The sequence below is a fragment of the Hyla sarda genome, chromosome 3 (genome assembly GCF_029499605.1).
Source record: "Hyla sarda isolate aHylSar1 chromosome 3, aHylSar1.hap1, whole genome shotgun sequence".
Classification (NCBI taxonomy): Eukaryota; Metazoa; Chordata; class Amphibia; order Anura; family Hylidae; genus Hyla; species Hyla sarda.
In genome coordinates, this window is record NC_079191.1 from 87,172,324 (window position 1) to 87,191,663 (window position 19,340).

General features: G+C 41.8%; 1 non-coding gene across 1 annotated transcript; it reads right to left on the reverse strand.

The window, feature by feature from the left end:
- Window positions 1–18,333: 18,333 nt before the first annotated feature.
- On the reverse strand, window positions 18,334–18,518 carry LOC130363321 (U2 spliceosomal RNA). The gene has a single exon (XR_008891791.1). It is a non-coding gene; the product is annotated as a U2 spliceosomal RNA (small nuclear RNA).
- Window positions 18,519–19,340: the final 822 nt, after the last annotated feature.

A 19,340-nucleotide genomic window follows, 5' to 3' on the forward strand; every position in this document is an offset into this window, starting at 1 on the left:
ATTTTGTCGTACTTCTGGAAAAAATCATAACTACATGCAGGAAAATGTATACGTTTAAAATTCTCATCTTCTGACCCCCTATACCTTTTTTATTTTTTCGCGTACGGGGCGGTATGAGGGCTCATTTTTTTTTGCGCCGTGGTCTGAAGGTTTTCACCACACATAGTCATAGCATAATTCAACATAAATGGGCACTGTCAGATTTGAAAACAACTTGTACATCTTGCAAAACATTAACCATTTTAAATTTACTTTATAAGAAAATGATATTTCCTTTTAATAGAAATCATTGCTCATAAAAACAAAACACCACTATGGGTCCCCATACCATCCAAAAAATAATCCTGTCCAGCTGGCTGTAGCATCATCTTTGCCCAAGCTGAAGCAGGAAGTGAGGGCGGGACTAGCAGTCCTGTGTGTTCACTCCTGTCCTTTCAGACTGCTGCCTGAAAACATAGAGGAGGGGGTTAAAGTAAAACCTACAGTGATTGGATGAAGAGAACCGGCCCAGCACAGCAGACTCAGGAAGGAAGATGAGTCATGCAGTGTGAGGACACACCCTCTTCAAAGCACAGAATGACAAACCAAGTGAGCAACAGAAAGAAGGTAAAAAAAAAAAAAAGAAAATGGCAGCAGCACACTTGGTCAACAAAATGGAGGCTCTTAGCGCACTTTTTGATCAAAACATGTCCCCCCATCCACCACCCGGAGGTGGCCTCATATCGTATGGGACCATAACATTCACTCACCTCAGGCTGGGTGACATGCTGGACCCACTAACAACCTAAAACCACCTCCTGTGAAAATAGGGGAGGGGATGCACGGCTACAGAGGGAGCCACTCCCCCAAATTGCACAGCAAAAACACCTAAACCTAATACACTGGTGCACGCTTCTGTGTAAAATGGCAGCAGCACACTTGGTCAACAAAATGGAGGATCTTAGCGCACTCTTATGGACTCTCTTAGCTGTGCAATTTGGGGGAGTGGCTCCCTCTGTAGCCGTGCATCCCCTCCCTTATTTTCACAGGAGTGGTTTTAGGTTGTTAGTGGATCCAGCATGTCACCCAGCCTGAGGTGAGTAAATGTTAGGGTCCCATCCTAAATGAGGCCACCTCCGCGTGGTGGATGGGTGGACACGTTTTGATCAAAAAGTGCGCTAAGAGCCTCCATTTTGCTGACCAAGAGTGCTGCTGCCATTTTCTTTTTTCTTTTTTTTACATGTTTTGTACTTGCCACAACAGAAAGACACATCAAAATTACATGTACATGATCAGAATAAGGTACTGAGTTATATATACATTTTTTGTGGAATATAACAGGTAATCTTGGAGGGAAACTTCTGGAGAAGTTTTTACTCCTACTTTGCTCTGGGTGCAGTGAAAATTGAGAATAAAACCTATACTTGCCATTCTTGCTCCCCCACCGCCACTGTCTCTTCCCACTGTCTGCTCCCACTGAGAAGCACTTCTTTGTGTCAGTGACAGCAAATCATTGCCTGAGGTAGGGCACTGCTGCGGCCACTGATTGGCTGAGCAGGAAGGTCCCTGTGATTACATAAGGATGTGCTCCGCAGAAGGGAATGACACCATGATAGCTGCATGGTGACCCAGGGAGTGAAGTGAGCTACAGTGCACTTCTCCTATCTCGTTACCCTGATTGGTGGGGGTCTCAGCACTGAAACCAGAATGATTAAAGTGTACCTTTCGTCAACAAAAACTTTTTATATAATGTAGATAATACCATTATATGTGTATTTGTAATATACATTAGTTAAAAAATTTGTCTATTTTTGTCCCTGCAGCTATTGCCTGTGTGTCTCTATGAGGAGTCCAAATACAGGAAGTGAGAATGGACAAGCAGGGCTCTGTGCACTAAGAAAAAGCAGGACAGTGTGCAGTGAGGCTCTATAACATGCTACCGGCTCAAACCTCAGGATGATTGACAAGCCAGGAGCCTGCACAGATCCCTGCTTGTCCCGCCCTCACTTCCTGTATTTGGACTCCTCATAGAGACACACAAGCAATGGCTGCACGGACAGCATTTTTTCACCCAAAAATATACACAATTTATAACCAATGTATATTACAAATATACATATCATGGTATTATCTACATTATATAAAAAGTTTTTTTTGACGAGAGGTACACTTTAAAACTTTTAGCATGTCTGTATGAGTTGTCAAAAGTTTTTTTTTTATTGATAGGGACACTTTTTATAAAATTGTATATGTGAAAACATGTCAAGGCTGATGGTTTACACTGTGTCCAGATGTTGAATGTTACTGCATGTGCCCAAATGTAACCCAGTGGCTCATAAAATCAATAACTGAACAGTGTGGGCAGCCAATGCCTTATATATTGAAGAGTTAATAGGTTAAATGCTCCTAGTTTCTTCAAACAATGATCTGTGATGTTAGGGAATTGTGTACTGGGAGTGAGGAAGCCCCCGTGTGGATGGGCCACCCTTCGGCTTCCTGAGCCCCCCTCATGCTTCTTTGAGTATTTGTTTTTGCAGGGACAGAGGACACATCCTTCATGCAGGAGCAGTAGACATTCCTTTCCAAATTGAGCTATATATTCGGCTCAGCTGGGCTTTTTGCTATTATTGTACATTCTTTGTACTTACATTAAGCAAAACACAGACATTATACCTATAATGATATAGATGTTAGTTAAAGGGGTACTCCGCCCCTAGACATCTTATCCCCTATACAAAGGATAGGGATAAGATGTCTGATCGTAGGGGTCCCGCAGCTGGGACCCCGCAATCTCTGTGCAGCACCCGGGGTTGATTTAGAGCGCTGAGTGCCAGCGTCGGGGGTTGTGACATCAGGACCACACCCCCTCGAGATGTCATGACCATGCCCATTGTGACATCACACCACACCCCCTCAATGCAAGTCTATGGGAGGGGGCGTGGTGCATTGAGGGGCGTGGTGTGATTACATGAGGGGCGTGGTAGCACCGTCACAACCCTGCTGCCTGCCCCAATAGTTCGAAACAAAATGTTCAGAACAATGGGGCAGCGGAGTACCCCTATAAGGTTCCCTATAACCTAGAAACAGTTGAGAATTTAAGGACCTGTTTACATGGTGCCCACCTGATGATGGGGGCTTATCTTTGCCTGGTTCACACATAGACATGGGCGTCAATGTCAGAGCTGATGGGAAGTTGTGACCTGGAGAAAAAAAATCCTGAGCAACTTTTCTGATAAATTCAAGGTCAGTTTTCTTCGGAGATCACATCCTACTAAATTCTTAGAAAGAGATATTTGTCTGAATGTTTTGTGTCTGTAGAACAGCCTGTGTTTCCTGATATCTGGGACATTTACATTATTCCCTACCTAATAGTCCACTCTGTAGCAAGGAGCAAGGTCTGTCATATAGGGAACACAGTCATAATATGTCATGGATATGGTAGAATACCAGCCGTGAGACTGAAGGCATGGCTGACACGCCGGAAGGTCCAGCCAATTATGTTTGGGTATTAGCAGGGGCAATAATACAATACAAACACCTGCCCAGAAAAAACCATGACCACCATAAGAATAGCCTTCTCATACTTTCCTATAGGTAGTAAGGATTAACATAAGTTTTATCCTCCAAGTGCAGTCTATAAAACTAATGAGCAAGTCTTTACCGTGGTGCCATGATGTAGGCATTTATGGGGAGGTAGTATCGGGGGTGATCCCTATTTTTAATCTTGTGATGAACCCTTTCACTTGTATTTATATCCCTGTAAATAAAAGCTATTTTGAACAGAACCACATATGAGTGTGTATAAGACTATGGGGGAGATTCATCAATGTGGTGACCCACGGGTGTATGGCGGGACCACGGGTGTAGCGGTGTGAGTGGTGGGATCGGATGATATTAACCCTGGGGGCAAGATGTTGTTAACGCCTAGTGTTCGTGACGCCAGTGTGGTTTTAGGGTTCCGGAACACCACACGCCTGGATTATCCGCTATCCCAGTTGCTAGTAGTGAAATGAGAGTCCACAACCAGTTATGGTCAAACGGAGGCTTTACTGAGTATAAGACAGATGGAATTATCTTCACAGCTAAGGCCAGATTTCCCAGAGGGGTGGCCAGGACCCAGAAGGACCTCGCAGCTTGCTGGACCAATATACTTGTAATTAACTTGAGATTGGACTTGACTTGACTATATGCAGGACTTGACTAGTTTCAGTGACAGCAGACATAGACTTGAGACTTACTGGAATGACTGTACCTTTTGGGGTCTTCGAGATGCTGATGTGGTGTCCCGGTACTGCATTGCATTCCGTACCTTGTATGGTGGTCCCCAAAGTCAGAGTTACTGCGTTCAGGTAGGGTTCCCCAGGTGGGACAGCCCCTAGTCGCCTCCTCCTTCTCTAATTTCATAATGCTATTATGTATATATTTAATAGTGTGTATATTTAATGTAGCGTACATTAGTCTACTTACCTTGTTAGCATCGCAGGACCTTCGGTCATGTGACCATGTTAATTCCTCTATGGTATGTTGGAGGACCTTTGGAGGTCCTTGGGTTACATGTTTACCCATAACTCTCTGTACAGGAGATTGACAGTTGTATGGACCAGTGAGCTTAAAGGGGTACTCCGGTGAAAAAAAATTTTTTTTTTTTTTTAAATCAACTGGTGCCAAAAAGTTAAACAGATTTGTAAATTACTTCTATTAAAAAATCTTAATCCTTCCTGTACTTATTAGCTGCTGAATACTACAGTGGAAATTCTTTTCCATTTGAAACACAGAGCTCTCTGCTGAATCATGAGCACAGTGCTCTCTGCTGACATCTCTGTCCATTTTTAGGAACTGTCCAGGGTAAAAGGAAATCCCCATAGCAATCATATACTGTTCTGGACAGTTCATAAAATGGACAGAGATGTCAGCAGAGAGCACTGTGCTCGTGATGTCAGCAGACAGCTCTGTGTTTCAAAAAGAAAAGAATTTTCCGCTGTAGTATTCAGCAGCTAAAAAGTACAGGAAGGATTAAGATTTTTTAATATAAGTAATTTACAAATCTGCCCCACCCCCTCAGCCCAACCCTATATAAGTAGTAGTTAGCTACACAAGGGCCTTCTCTTTCCTTGCAGCCTCCCAGTCTGACTGGGAGTGCATGGTAAGTGAGCTTTTACACCCTGTTCACACTGGTGTGGTGCTGTGCGGCGTCCGTTGCTGCCGTGTCTGTGGGCAGGTGCGACCCATGGACTGGTTTGAGTGGCATTGGGGCCGCTCTGCCAGTGGGTCGTTCCCCCTGTGGGCACTGGTGTCGCGGCGGTGGTGGTCGCCGCCCAGTGCTACGCCATTTTATGCTAGGGGCATTAGGGACCCACTGTAATTAGGTGGCCTTGACGTGGCGAGTGGGCTTGTACCTTTTGATCAAAATGTATACTAACAACCTGTTAGTTTTTGAATTTATGCTGAGAAGCAATTAGATCAAATTACAATATGTAGATGTGCGACCATGTCTGTTTCTTCTACCTGAATTTAATTTACAAATCTGTTTAACTTTCTGGCACCAGTTGATTTAAAAAAAAAAAGTTTTTCACCGGAGTACCCCTTTAAGTCAAGCCCCTGCCCATATAAGGGAGCTGTAGCCAATGATCGCTCTCTTGGGTTGCTGCTCTCGTGGATGCGGGACTATCAGGATGGATCTGCGCAACGTTCAAAGACAAGCTAGGCCAGAAACCTGCCGGCCTCAGCCTAAACTAAACCGTGAGTTAGCATCTCAATCCCCGCTAAAGCTAGCTAGCGTGATTACTGGACCGAATCTAAACCCCTAAATCCAGTGGATCACCGCAACAATTACCATCTTAAGCTCAATAGACTCACGAGGTCCCTTGTCAAGCTCTAATAGACTCTGTTGTATGGACTGTTCCTGTTCATTATTGCATAAAATCTTCAGTAAAAGTTCCAACAAGTTTCTGCAAATCTCCGGTTGTGGACAATCAATTATTTCCTATCTCCCTATCACTTTTGGGAAGGGTGGCGGTAGGACAAGCATACAGAGAATAGCCCTCACCCTGGCATCATGAATAGAAAGGGTTAAGCAAGCACCCTTTAGTAACCGCACAGCTACACTCCCTACACCCAACTCCCCCAGGCTATCACACTGATCACTTGCACTGAGATCTCTGGTGGTAACTGTTCCTAAGCAAAGATTATAAGAGAGTGAATTGTAATGGCCGCCCCTATATACATAGTGGGGTCTGGACTAAAGCCCATGTGGCAGACTTACACAGATCCTTGAGACCTCCCACAGGTCCTCTGTACTACCTATACGTAAAGATACTGTCTAGGCATTAAAGTGATGTACACAACATTATGGAAACAACAGGGGGAGACCTTGCAGGGAAGCCCCCAGGTCACTGAGGGTCTCAACCTGACAGGGCCTAAGGGTAGTACAGGACTGTGTCCTGTACTGGGACATTACATCAAAACCTGTCCAGAGGAAAAGTTTCCCTATTGCCCATAGCAACCAATCAGATTGCTTAATTAATTTTTAACAAGGCCTCTGCAAAATGAAAGAAGCAATCTGATTGGTTGCCATGGGCAACTGGACAACTTTTCCTTTGCACAGGTTTTGATAAATCTCCCCCCTATCTTCCCATCACATTTTGCCCCTTCAGTCATAATCGGCAACGTCCCTAACAAGGTTGCAGACGTAAACTGCCGCATACTCCGATCAAGCCAATAGAGGTCAGATATAAACGTACTATGCTACTTTTTGTCCATGTTCTAAAGCTATACATTCATCTTAACAAGAAAACTGGCAGACAACAACGTGAATGCAAATAATGTTTATTATTTAACCCCTTAAGGACTGAGCCCTTTTTCGCAATTATGACCACCGTCACTTTACGAATTAATAACGCAAAAACGCTTTTACCGAATATTCTGATTCTGAGATTGTTTTTTCGTGACATATTCTTCTTTATTTTGGTGGTAAATTTTCGGCGTTAATTGCATCCTTTTTTGGTGAAAGATCCCAAAATTTCATGAAAATTTTGAAAATTTTGCATTTTTCTAACTTTGAAGCTCTCTAATTGTAAGGAAAATGGATATTCCAAATAAATTTTATTTTTCTTCACAAATACAATATGTCTACTTTATGTTGGCATCATAAAATGGACATAGTTTTGCTTTTTGAAAAAATTAGAGGGCTTCAAAGTAGAGCAGCAATTTTCAAAAATGTCATGAAAATTGCTAAATCTGAAGGGACAGATGTTACAGAACTACAACTCCCAGCATGCCTGGGCAGTCAAGGCATGCTGAGAGTTGTAGTTTGGCAACATCTGGAGGGCTACTGTTTGGGCACCACTGTAACAGTGGTCTCCAAACTGTGACCCTCCAGATGTTGCAAAACTACAACACTGCGTCCATATCAAACATTCCGATAAGCGCTACGTATGGGAGCGTGGCCACGTGAACACAGCTGTCTTGTGTCTGCTATTATGATATTTTAGGTGTGATTGGACACGAGTTATTATTAATATGTACCACCACTGTGATTAGACCCCTCCCGGAAGAAGGACGCAGGTCCGAAACAGACGTAGGGGTGGACGTCTCTCTATCGTACTTTTTGTTTGCACATGTAGGTATTTTGCTGCTGTGATCCTGCGCTTGTACTTTGCCTTAGCACCTTATGCTTATATCTTATGCACTGAATCTGGATACAGCACTTTACTATTATTATTATGCTGCTATGTAGAACTCGAGTACCACTTTGTCATGCTATGTTGGCATTTTATATTATTTCATATTAGGAGCTTCTTCATGAGAGATGTTCCATATTTGTCAGACGCCATTCCTGTTTTTATTGTAATTTTTAAACAATAAACATTATTTGCATTCACGTTGTTGTCTGCCACAGTTTTCTTGTTATATAGGTTTGTGTATTTGTGTATTGGCAGTACAGATATGTCCATATACATATAGCCTTAGGAGTACTGTAGGGACCAATTGTATTAGCTCCCCTCCGACACTAGGCTTTATACTGGGTCTTTTTGGTGGATTCATTTTGCCAGACTGAATATTGCGGTCTGCTACATTATTGAATCCAGCAAAATGAACGCATATGTTTGGAAAATGGGTGTAACGCCGAGACTAGTCGGGTATGTCAGTACATTGAACTCCATAAACTTAAAGGAAGCACGCTGCAGTGTACGTTGGCATTCTTGTTTAACAAGTATACTGTGAGCGAAAGGGCAAAATGGACATAATGTAGCCTAAGAATGTGGCTCATAACATCACAAAGAGATTTGTCTTGCTTTCAGTGGTTTTCTGACTATCCACGTAGTGAGTGAATGTCCAAGCAGAATCAAGTAATGTAGAATCACACTATATCATTTACTAAATAAATAAATAAATATATATATATATATACAAATCAAAAAATGTTGCAGTATCTTGTAATACCTTTTTTATTGGACTGTAAGGTATTACAAGATACTGCAACATTTTTTGATTTGCATCTGCATCACTGGACTAATACGGCTACTCAAATTTACTATATATATATATATATATATATATATATATATATATATATATATATATGTATATATATATATATATCAACTCCTGGGGAAAAAAGAGTAGGAACTCACCCAAGATTTCCACTCAAGGATTAGTCCTGCAGGACTCCTGGTAATGGGAACAGTGTTCTTGCTATGGAAAAAGTGCAGGAACTCAGTTCCCATGCGTTACTGAAGGACTTGAGCCCTATATATATATATATATATATATATATATATATATATATATATATGTATATATACTAAATCTTCCACCACTACTCTCTATGCCTATTTCTAAAGCATTTTCCATGGAAAAATAAAGATATTAAATATTAAAAATGATCTTAGTATTAGAGATGAGCGAACTTACAGTAAATTCGATTCGTCATGAACTTCTCGGCTCGGCAGTTGATGACTTTTCCTGCATAAATTAGTTCAGCTTTCAGGTGCTCCCGTGGGCTGGAAAAGGTGGATACAGTCCTAGGAGACTCTTTCCTAGGACTGTATCCACCTTTTCCAGACCACCGGAGCACCGGAAAGCTGCAGGAAAAGTCATCAACTGCCGAGCCGAGAAGTTCGTGACGAATTGAATTTACTGTAAGTTCGCTCGTCACTACTTAGTATCTTCCACACTGCTTTATGTAATTTCTGGTCATGGGGGGACATGTATCATTATTTGTGTATGGTAGAAGCAGTTTATCCCTTTTCCCGAATTCTAAATTATGCGCAGAATCGCTAAATTTATCAATCAAGCGCAATCAGCTTCATAAATTGCGGGTGAATATAGTAATCTCCTAAATCCACTCTTTGGAAAATAGAATCAATGATTTAGAGCATCTTGCTACGTTAAGTCCAAGATGGCTTATATTTGCGCAAAAAAAAAACAGCTCTTGCGGCAACATTTTTGGTGTAAAGGAAAAGTACGCAGTTAATAAATCCATGCGTACTATAGATGTCACTCCAAGGTACCCCGATTCGACCACATCTGGAGGACATGCTCTACCAAAACGTGCGCAAAAAAAAATGCGCCAAAAAAAGGGCTTGCGCAAAATTACAAATTTAAAAAAAAATACACACAAAACAGGGGTAAAATCTTTGATACATGTCCCCCATTTAGTATAAATCGCTATATTGGATTTTTGCCTACGCAATAGTTCAGAGTGCCTGTAAACTTTTACAAATACCTTTAACATTGTATAGTTGAACACCATGCAGAAATGGCGCATTGGTGTCTATCTAGTTCAGTGTTTCTCAACCAGGGTGCCTTCAGCTGTTGCAAAACTACAACTCCCAGCATGCCCGGACAGCCGTTGGCTGTCCGGGCATGCTGGTAGTTGTAGTTTTGCAACAGCTGGAGGCACCCTGGTTGGGAAACACTGGTCTAGTTAGAGGAAAAAGTAATTATCAGAGTTGTATCCAATCCTAAGTAATGAGTCTTCATGTTTAGAACAGTGGAACATTTACACTGAGGTCAGGGGGGGTCAGCCTGATGCTTAATGTTTGTTTTTATGGTTGATCCAGACAATGTGAAGATACCCGCACCGGATCTGGTTTCTGATGTTTGGGAGGTCCTGTGCCCTGGTCTTGCTGTTTGCTCAGAGATTTCCCTGTGGTCCTTGGGCAGCTCATAACAACCTCCAATCTGTTGGTGGCTCCACACAGAGGACCTATTGTCACATATGGTATCAAGGTCTTTGTGTGCGGAATATATGACTGGGTAAGGATCATCCATTACTATTACTGTGCTTATCATACAAGGTACTAACAGAGTACAGTGGTCCCTCAAGTTACAATATTAATTGGTTCCAGGACGACCATTGTATGTTGAGACCGGAACTCTATGGAAACCTGGTAATTGGTTCTAAAGGCACCAAAATGTCATCCAAAAATAGGAAAAAGTGAGAATTAAAGAAAAATAAGTAGATAACTAATACAGATAAAGCAAATCCTTATATATAAAAGTAAGAAAGAGCTGCTGGGAGCTGTAAATCACGGTCTATGTCAGTGTTTCCCAAGCAGGGAGCCTCCAGCTGTTACAAAACTACAACTCCCAGCATGCCCGGACAGCCAAAGGCTTAGTAGTGGAAGCCGTCTTATTGACAGCTTAGTAGGCTTTTCATGCTTAGTAGTAGAAGCCGTCTTATTGGCACAAAACTACAACTCCCAGCATGCCCAGAAGGCGTTTGGCTGTCTGGGCATGCTGGGAGTTGTAGTTTTGCAACAGCTGGGGGAACCCTGCTTGGGAAACACTGGTCTATGTTGAGGACAGGAGCTTCTTCGGACAATGTCCTAAAAAAGTAACATGGAGTCGCCCTCACCTGGTGTCCAAAGGAGCAGGTAACCCTGGTACAGGTAAAGTGTACAGAATATGTAATACCTCCCTGTACTGTAGGGGGCGCTACCAGACAGCCAGTCAGTGCATACGCTTCAGTAATACAGGTGTTTTACCAGTAAAATGCCCATTCTGATTGGTCAGTTCTTCCAGCCATTGACAGGTATCACAGATCTGGACTGTCTGTACATTGTATGTTGAGTCTGATTTCAACTTACAATGGTCCAGAAAAGACCATTGTATATTGAACCTATTGTATGTTGAGGCCATTGTAAGTTGAGGGATCACTGTATATCAAAATACTTGTATATATGGTGATTCTACCTTCAACGTTACAATGTTTTAGCTAGTAAAATCCGATAAAGCAAACACTGAGTACTATGAAAGCCAATGATCCATTGTTTCCATTTCACGTCTTTCCAGTTTCACAATTACATATTTTATTAATACAGGTAGATCCCAGACAGAGGGCTACATACCACAGTCCATCCATCCTATAAAACAGTGGTCCCCAACTCAGTCCTCGATACCCACCAACATTCCAGGGTTTTTTATTGACTCTATTGGAATAGAACAGAGGAATTCAAACCCTGGACTTATGGTGGGCCTAGAGGTCTGGGATTGGGACCTCTACTATAAAACATGTCCATAACTAGGCTATATATTTCATAGCCACAACTTCTTCACGTTCTCAATATAAGTTGCGTACAACAAGCACTGATATTTGGTATTGAACAACCAACTGTGTGACTCTTTTAAAGAAAGTATTATTTAAAGGGGTACTCCACCCCTAGACATCTTATTCCCTATCCAAACGATAGGGGATAAGATGTTTGATCGTGGGGGTCCCACCGCTGGGGACCCCCGTGATTTCAGCTGCGGCACCCCAGTCATCTGGATGACTGGAGATGCAGGGCCGGAGGCTCGTGACATCATGGCCACGCCCTTCTTGACATCACGGTCACGCACCCTCAATGCAAGTCTATGGGAGGGGGCGTGATGGCCCAGTCCCATAGACTTGCATTGAGAGGGCGTGGCTGTGATGTTACTAGGGGCGTGGCCGTGATGTCACGAGCCTCCGACCCCGCATCACCTGTCATCCGTCAGGAAGCAAAGTTTGCCTTTGGATAGGGGATAAGATGTCTAGGGGCGGAGTACCCCTTTAAATGAATCATTTTACTCACCGATTCCTATTCACAAGCCATGAGTGACCTGAGGGATGGCAGAGCACTATTCATGAGGGAAAACATTTCTTCTGCATTCTGATATTGTACCTATAGAAGTCTACTGGCCATACTCTACCTCTATATGCCCTTAATTTTGTTCTATATGAATTAGACATGTTCTGTATTATTATATGACATTATTATACCATATTACGAAGCTAATTTTCCCTAGAATCATGCGAGGGAATATATTGGATTTACACTTTTTTTTTCATCATTTTAAAAAAATACCTCATGCCATGTATGTCTGTTTTTAACATGGGAAAGATACTAATTATTGTCCATGTCCTCTGTTGTAAAAAGAATTTGCAAAACGTTTTACTCTTGTGCCACTTACACTACTTTCCCAAAAAAAATTTTTTTTTAAATAAATAGCCACATTTATTGAGAGATCCTTTTATTGAGAGATCCTTCTATTGAGAGATCCTTATATTGAGAGATCCTTCTATTGAGAGATCCTTTTATTGAGAGATCCTTTTATTGAGAGATCCTTTTATTGAGAGAGCTTTTTATTGAGACATCCTTTTATTGAGAGATCCTTTTATTGAGAGATCCTTTTATTGAGAGAGCCTTTTATTGAGAGAGCCTTTTATTGAGAGATATTTTTATTGAGAGATCCTTTTATTGAGAGATCCTTTTATTGAGAGAGCCTTTTATTGAGAGATCCTTTTATTGAAAGAGCTTTTATTGAGAGATCCTTTTATTGAGAGATCCTTTTATTGAGAGATATTTTTATTGAGAGATCCTTTTATTGAGAGATCCTTTTATTGAGAGAGCCTTTTATTGAGAGATCCTTTTATTGAAAGAGCTTTTATTGAGAGATCCTTTTATTGAGAGATCCTTTTATTGAGAGATCCTTTTATTGAGAGAGCCTTTTATTGAGAGATCCTTTTATTGAGAGATCCTTCTATTGAAAGATCCTTATATTGAGAGATCCTTTTATTGAGAGATCCTTATATTGAGAGATCCTTTTATTGAGAGATCCTTTTATTGAGAGAGCCTTTTATTGAGAGATCCTTTTATTGAGAGAGCTTTTATTGAGAGATCCTTTTATTGAAAGATCCTTTTATTGAGAGATCCTTTTATTGAGAGATCCTTTTATTGAGAGATCCTTTTATTGAGAGAGCTTTTTATTGAGACATCCTTTTATTGAGAGATCCTTTTATTGAGAGATCCTTTTATTGAGAGATCCTTTTATTGAGAGATCCTTTTATTGAGAGAGCCTTTTTTAAATTAAGATCAGCATATGAAACACAAGTCTTAATAATTTTCTCCCTATAGGTTGCTGGAAAAATGTTTTTGAAAATGATTTATTAGATTTGAAATAGGTTCATGAAAATTGAAACGAGCTGAAACAGAACCTGAGAACTGTAACCAAATGTTTGTATCAATCAGTTTTAGTTTCGATTACAAATACGGTGGAAACAGCCAGCTCTTTGAGAAGGTCGTATCCAGACCAGATTTAGTTTGACGAGTTCACAGTTTTACCATTTATTATGAATCCTTTGAGAAGGCCACCCCCTAGCGGACCAATTTTGGGTGGTGGTCTTACTGTTCCGAATGCTGGAGCCGGCACCGGGAGCCTGTGATGTCATAGCCCCACCCCATCTTGACGTCACGCCCCGGCACGTGACGGCAGTGGTTAGCATCAAGGTCAACACCTGCATGGAGTATGTATGTTTTCCTCATGTTTGTGTGTGTTTTCCATGGGTTCTCAGGTTTTCCTTCTACATCCTGAAGACATATTATGGTTTGCTGTCTTCCTATGATGCCCTACTGTAAATATGAGTGTGTTTAGGTAGGAGAGATTTTCCCATCAGGCAAAGGGACGGGTGTGAGTGATGATATTCTCTGCAAAATATGTAAGAAACAGAAGATCAAAAATTCTGTAAATATTTATGTTTGTACATTTATATTATGTTTTAGGTTGAACTCGATGAACTCTTGTCTTTTTTCAACCTTACAAACTATGTTACTATGTTTCACCTACAAATGCTATAATTGGAAGTCTCATAGATGGTGAATGGAGCGGTGGGCAAGCATGCACTTTGTCGCCAAATTCACATGGTGATCTCCGATTTTGTGATTAGTGGGGGCTCCAGCGACCAGACCCCCCCACTACCACCACCACCAATCTGCTGTGTTTAAGTGATAGCTTTTAATTTCAATTTTGTGCCCTGTATATAAGAAGGACATGGCTGAACTGGAGAGGGTGCAGAGTTGGGCGACAAAGATAATTAATGGTATAGGAGGATTAAAGGAGCAAGACAGGTTATCAAGCTTGGGGGAATTTCGTTTGAAGAAAAGATGTCTTTGGGGCAATGTCATCACAATGTACAAATATATGAAGGGACTAGAGATGAGCGAACTTACAGTAAATTCAATTCGTCACAAACTTCTCGGCTCGGCAGTTGATGACTTATAATGCATAAATTAGTGCAGCCTTCAGGTGCTCCGGTGGCTGGAAAAGGTGGATACATTCCTAGGAAAGAGTCTCCTAGGACTGTATCCACCTTTTCCAGCCCACCGGAGCACCTGAAAGCTGAACTAATTTATGCAGGAAAAGTCATCAACTGCCAAGCCGAGAAGTTCGTGACGAATCAAATTTACTGTAAGTTCGCTAATCTCTAGAAGGGACAGTACAGAGACCTTTCTAGTGATCTTTTTATATGTAGACCGGTAACATGACAAGAGGACATCCTCTACGTCTAGAGAAAACAAGGTTTCACCATCATCACAGGAAGAGATTCTTTACTGTAAGAGCAGTGAGACTCTGGAACTCTCTGCCACATGATGTTGTGATGTCTGACTCAATAAACAGGTTCAAGAGGGCCTGGATGTTTAAAAAAAATAAAAAATAATTATTATTATTATATTACAGGTTATGAATTCTTGATTTATGGGGATAGGACATTGATCCAAGGATTAATTCTGATGCCATATTGGAGTCAGGAAGGAATTTTTACCACTGTCATGTGGCATTTGGCATCAGCCTCATGTTTTTTTTTTTTTTTGGGGGGGGGGGGGGTTTCCTTCCTCTGGATCAACACTTTTTTAACACACATTTTTTGCTTAAACGTAAGCCAATTTAATAGTGGTCTTAAACGGTCTAGGCAGTTAAAAAGATTCCCCAGCTTTAGACACTGTTGCAAATCTAGCACAGTCTTATGTTATGCTCACACATGTTTTGGAAAATGCCAAAATAAAGAAATAAATAAATAAAAGCAAAATAGGCTGAAACAACTGTGTGTGAACAGAATAAAGTATTTTATTTATCTCACAAGTCCAATACAGAGACTACCCGGCACTGGGACTTTAACAAGGGACTGTGCGTAAATCTCCTGCAGCTGACAGACCGTTCCAATGCTCACATCAAAGGTAAGATATACGGTATATCCAAATGTAGACATGCAGAAAAATGGAGCACTCACCAGGTCCTTGATAGAGAAAACTTCTTTATGTCATCCAAAAATAATTGGCGTTCTCATGGAGTGCGGGAGAGCGGACAGGAACAAGGGGATGGGGGAGTGGGATGGGCGACGGACGGTCCGTATCCTGCAGACCGTCGCCTGGGGCCTGACGAAGCGATGTCTGCGCTATATGGACCGTCGCCCATCCCACTCCCCCCACCCCCTTGTTCCTGTCCGCTCTCCCGCACTCCATGAGAACGCCAATTATTTTTGGATGAAAGAAAGATGTTTTCTCCATCAAGGACCTGGTGAGTGCTCCATTTTTCTGCATTTCTACATTTGGATATATATCTTTTATTTATCTCACACTATGGTTTCACTCACACTCATAGGGGGAGATTTATCAAAACCTGTGCAGAGGAAGAGTGGTGCAGTTGCCCATAGCAACCAATCAGATTGCATCTTTCATTTTCCACAGGCCTCTTTAGAGGCCTGTGGAAAATGAAAGAAGCAATCTGATTGGTTGCTATGGGCAACTGCACCACTCTCCCTCTGCACAGGGTTTGATAAATCTCCCCCATAGAGTGGTGACTACTTGGTTTCCCTTGTTGCCATACCACGTGGCATAGGTATTGCAGTAAATGACAGTAACATTATTACACAATATAAAGTTTACAGTGCACAATATAACCAACATCTCTAATAAACGGTTAACATAAACATAGTGGATTAATGTTCACATCAGACTTAGCTTTTTGTAAGGAGGGCTCCTGAGAGTCCCCAGTGGTTTTTAGTCTATCATAGTTCGTTGTCACCCCATTTCACCCGCTTTACAGTGGCAAATGCTAAAAAATAATAATAATAAAAATGTTCATGGCTTTTTAACATTGTTTTCGTTTTTGACTACAATAAAACCCAAGTCATGACATATCAGAGCGTAGATGAGAGCATGTAACGTGAGAGCCGTGGTGGCGTGTGCTTTTTGATTTTTATATAGGAAGAAAGTAAAAATGTGCAATGACTTGGGCTTAATGCTTTTGAAGGTGTGGTTACTATACACGCTGACATACTAAGCAATGGGGTACTTTGATCTGAATATTAAAAAGATCCCTTTGACAGCTGCACGATGACTCACATCAACATCTTGAACAGATTTTCATTGGTGACAAAGAACTGGGTTCTCTGTTTTTCTTCTTTAAGACTATTTGTTTCGTGTGCGACAATTTTCTATTATTTCCGCTCTTCAATCTTTACAAACACTTCACAAAGCATTGATCCTGAGTTACCACTGGGAGAATGTGGCACCATGTTCCTACCTTGGGTGTAACCAAGACTTATAGGGTCATTTGTAATTGTTTCCCTTTGACTTTAGATATTATTGGTCGCCCAAATTATCACTGATTATACATTACTTTGGTGAAACTGTAAATGAAGCCACTAGTTGGGGAAATAACTTTGGTTCTGTTCCATGGATGTAGCTGGACTGCTTCCATAGCTGCCAAGGCCAACAAGACAAAGCAGAACTGTGAAATCAGGAAATAACATCCAGCTAAAAGTAACACAACTGAGGTATGGTCAAACCGACACAGTCTTATTGCAAAACTATCACTCCAAGATATATAACTTACTAATATAGTGGGGGGGGGGGATAATCAAAGAATTCAGCGCCACTTTTCTTGCTTTAGCTAAGCCACATATGTTTAAAATGTGGCGCACACTATTAGCGCCACATATTCAGATATTTAGCACCTGATTTAGCACCCTGTTAACCAATTTTTTTAAAGAGGGCATGGTTAGGATTTTTGTGCCATTAGCACCCTATTTTCAAAGGTTTTTAGCCCCACTTTCTGGCACTCAAAGTGTCGTAAATAATACCAAGTATACTTGGTGTTAAATTGTTTGCTTTTGTGCTATTTTCCCCGAATTTTTAAAAGCCCAAACAAACTTCTGAAAATGAAGTGCAGTTAACACTCTTTGAGAGGCAAAATAGAGAGCCCTAACACCACAAGTTTTTGAATATTCCTCCCAGTGTTTTTACTAATATAGTGTTTTTTTTTTTTTGCTTGAATTATCCCTGACAGGAAGTTGTGTAGTCCTTTCATTGTCAGTGTTGTAGTGTATCAGCAGCTCCATGGCGCCTCCCCTTTTTTTTTTTTTTTTTTTTTAAAGAGCTGAGGAACGTGCTCTTGAATCACCCAAAGTGCAAGAAAAAGTGCAAACGTGTTACACTAAAAAAACACTTATCGCAAGCCCTTCTCCGATAGGTCCCCCAACAAACCTTACCCTTCGCCTCCGGACCAAAAGGTACATGCGAGGTTCCAGGTTCGATGTCCATTTTCACCAAAGCTACTAAGGGACCACTAATGCTCCTGGCATCCCCATTGGTGTCAGCTAAGGTATCTGCCTGCAGAGCCGATAACGGTCGGTATCCTGCCCATGCAGGAGTACCCAGGGTTTTTGCAGGGAGGTGCGGAACCTAATGGCCACACACACCTCCCCTAGACCGCCAGGAGGGACACCCAGAAGGGCTACCACATCCTAAGAATCCTGTGGACACACAACACACAAAAAGTGACAAAGGGACAAAAGGGAAATAAATAAGTGAATGTGTGCAGATATACTGCCCGGACATCTGGCCGGATCTATAAAAATGTCTCTGATCCTAACCAGAAGGCCGGGAATCAAGAGGTGATTGCCAGAAGGTGAAGAGATCAGGGTGCCAGTGCTTCCACTCAGTCAGCCAGTCCTCACAGTGAGTTTCGGCACCTCAGGGTCACCACTCCCCGAGGCACTAAAGTACTTCAGCTTTAGACCCTCTCAGCCTCATGGCGAGACCCGGAGGGAACAGGTCACATCGGGGCAGCCGTCGAGTTGATTCCTCAGAACCAGCCCCGGAACGCCCTGGTACACCTGTCCCCTCCATGCAGCACCCATCCCCACCAGCCCAATACCGGCGCTTCGGGTCAAGGGCTGAAACTGATAAAAACAGATACTACACTTGATCTTAGCCAAAAGGCTGAGAAGCGAAATACATAGGGTCAGGTCTGCTTAACTGCAGTGTGTAAAACACGAAAGCCTCAAAAATCACAGAGACATTTCAAAAGTCTTGATCGATCTGGGTCTCAGTACCTAGACCTCCACTATCATTAGACCAGGGCGGAAATGTGTGCTTCACTCCATGGTTTGCAACGCTTTGTGTGCTGCTTTACTCGATGGCCCCATAACAGGTTAAAAGTTATTTGAAATGACATTAAACAATGTTTTCCTCAAGCTCCATGACCAAGACCACAGATATTGCACCATTCCCTTCCCCTCACTGACTTCTATATAGGGTCCAGGGTCTGTTCCTATCTCTGATCTCAAAAGTTCCATAGACTAGTAGCAGAAGTCCTTGACATTGGAATTGGTCAACTAAATTTTTACCTAGGCTTCAAGGCCTTTGTTAAATAAACCAGATTTCCCTAGTCCTAGAGAGGCATTTCAATTATGAACCAATTTGCTGCATAGACGTAATGATTGTAAGGTACTTTCCAGTTCTTCCAGCAGTTGAGAAGGTAAATGCTGTCTTCACAGGCTAAGTACTTATTTTGGATCAGAAGGGGAATAAACTACAGAGAGAGAAATCCACCTGACAATCAATGTGTTATTTTCTTGTACTGGAGTGAATGAGGCAGCTCTGTATCCTCCACCTGGCTAAGATTAACCTCAATATCACTGACATACTTGTAATTCTTCCTTGTCATGACAGGGCTTTGAGACGTTCCTCATACTTATTGTCTAGAGGGTCTGAGACCTGTCTTGGTGACATGCAGCCCTTTCATTCTGTAACCAACCTGAGGTAGTCTTTAAA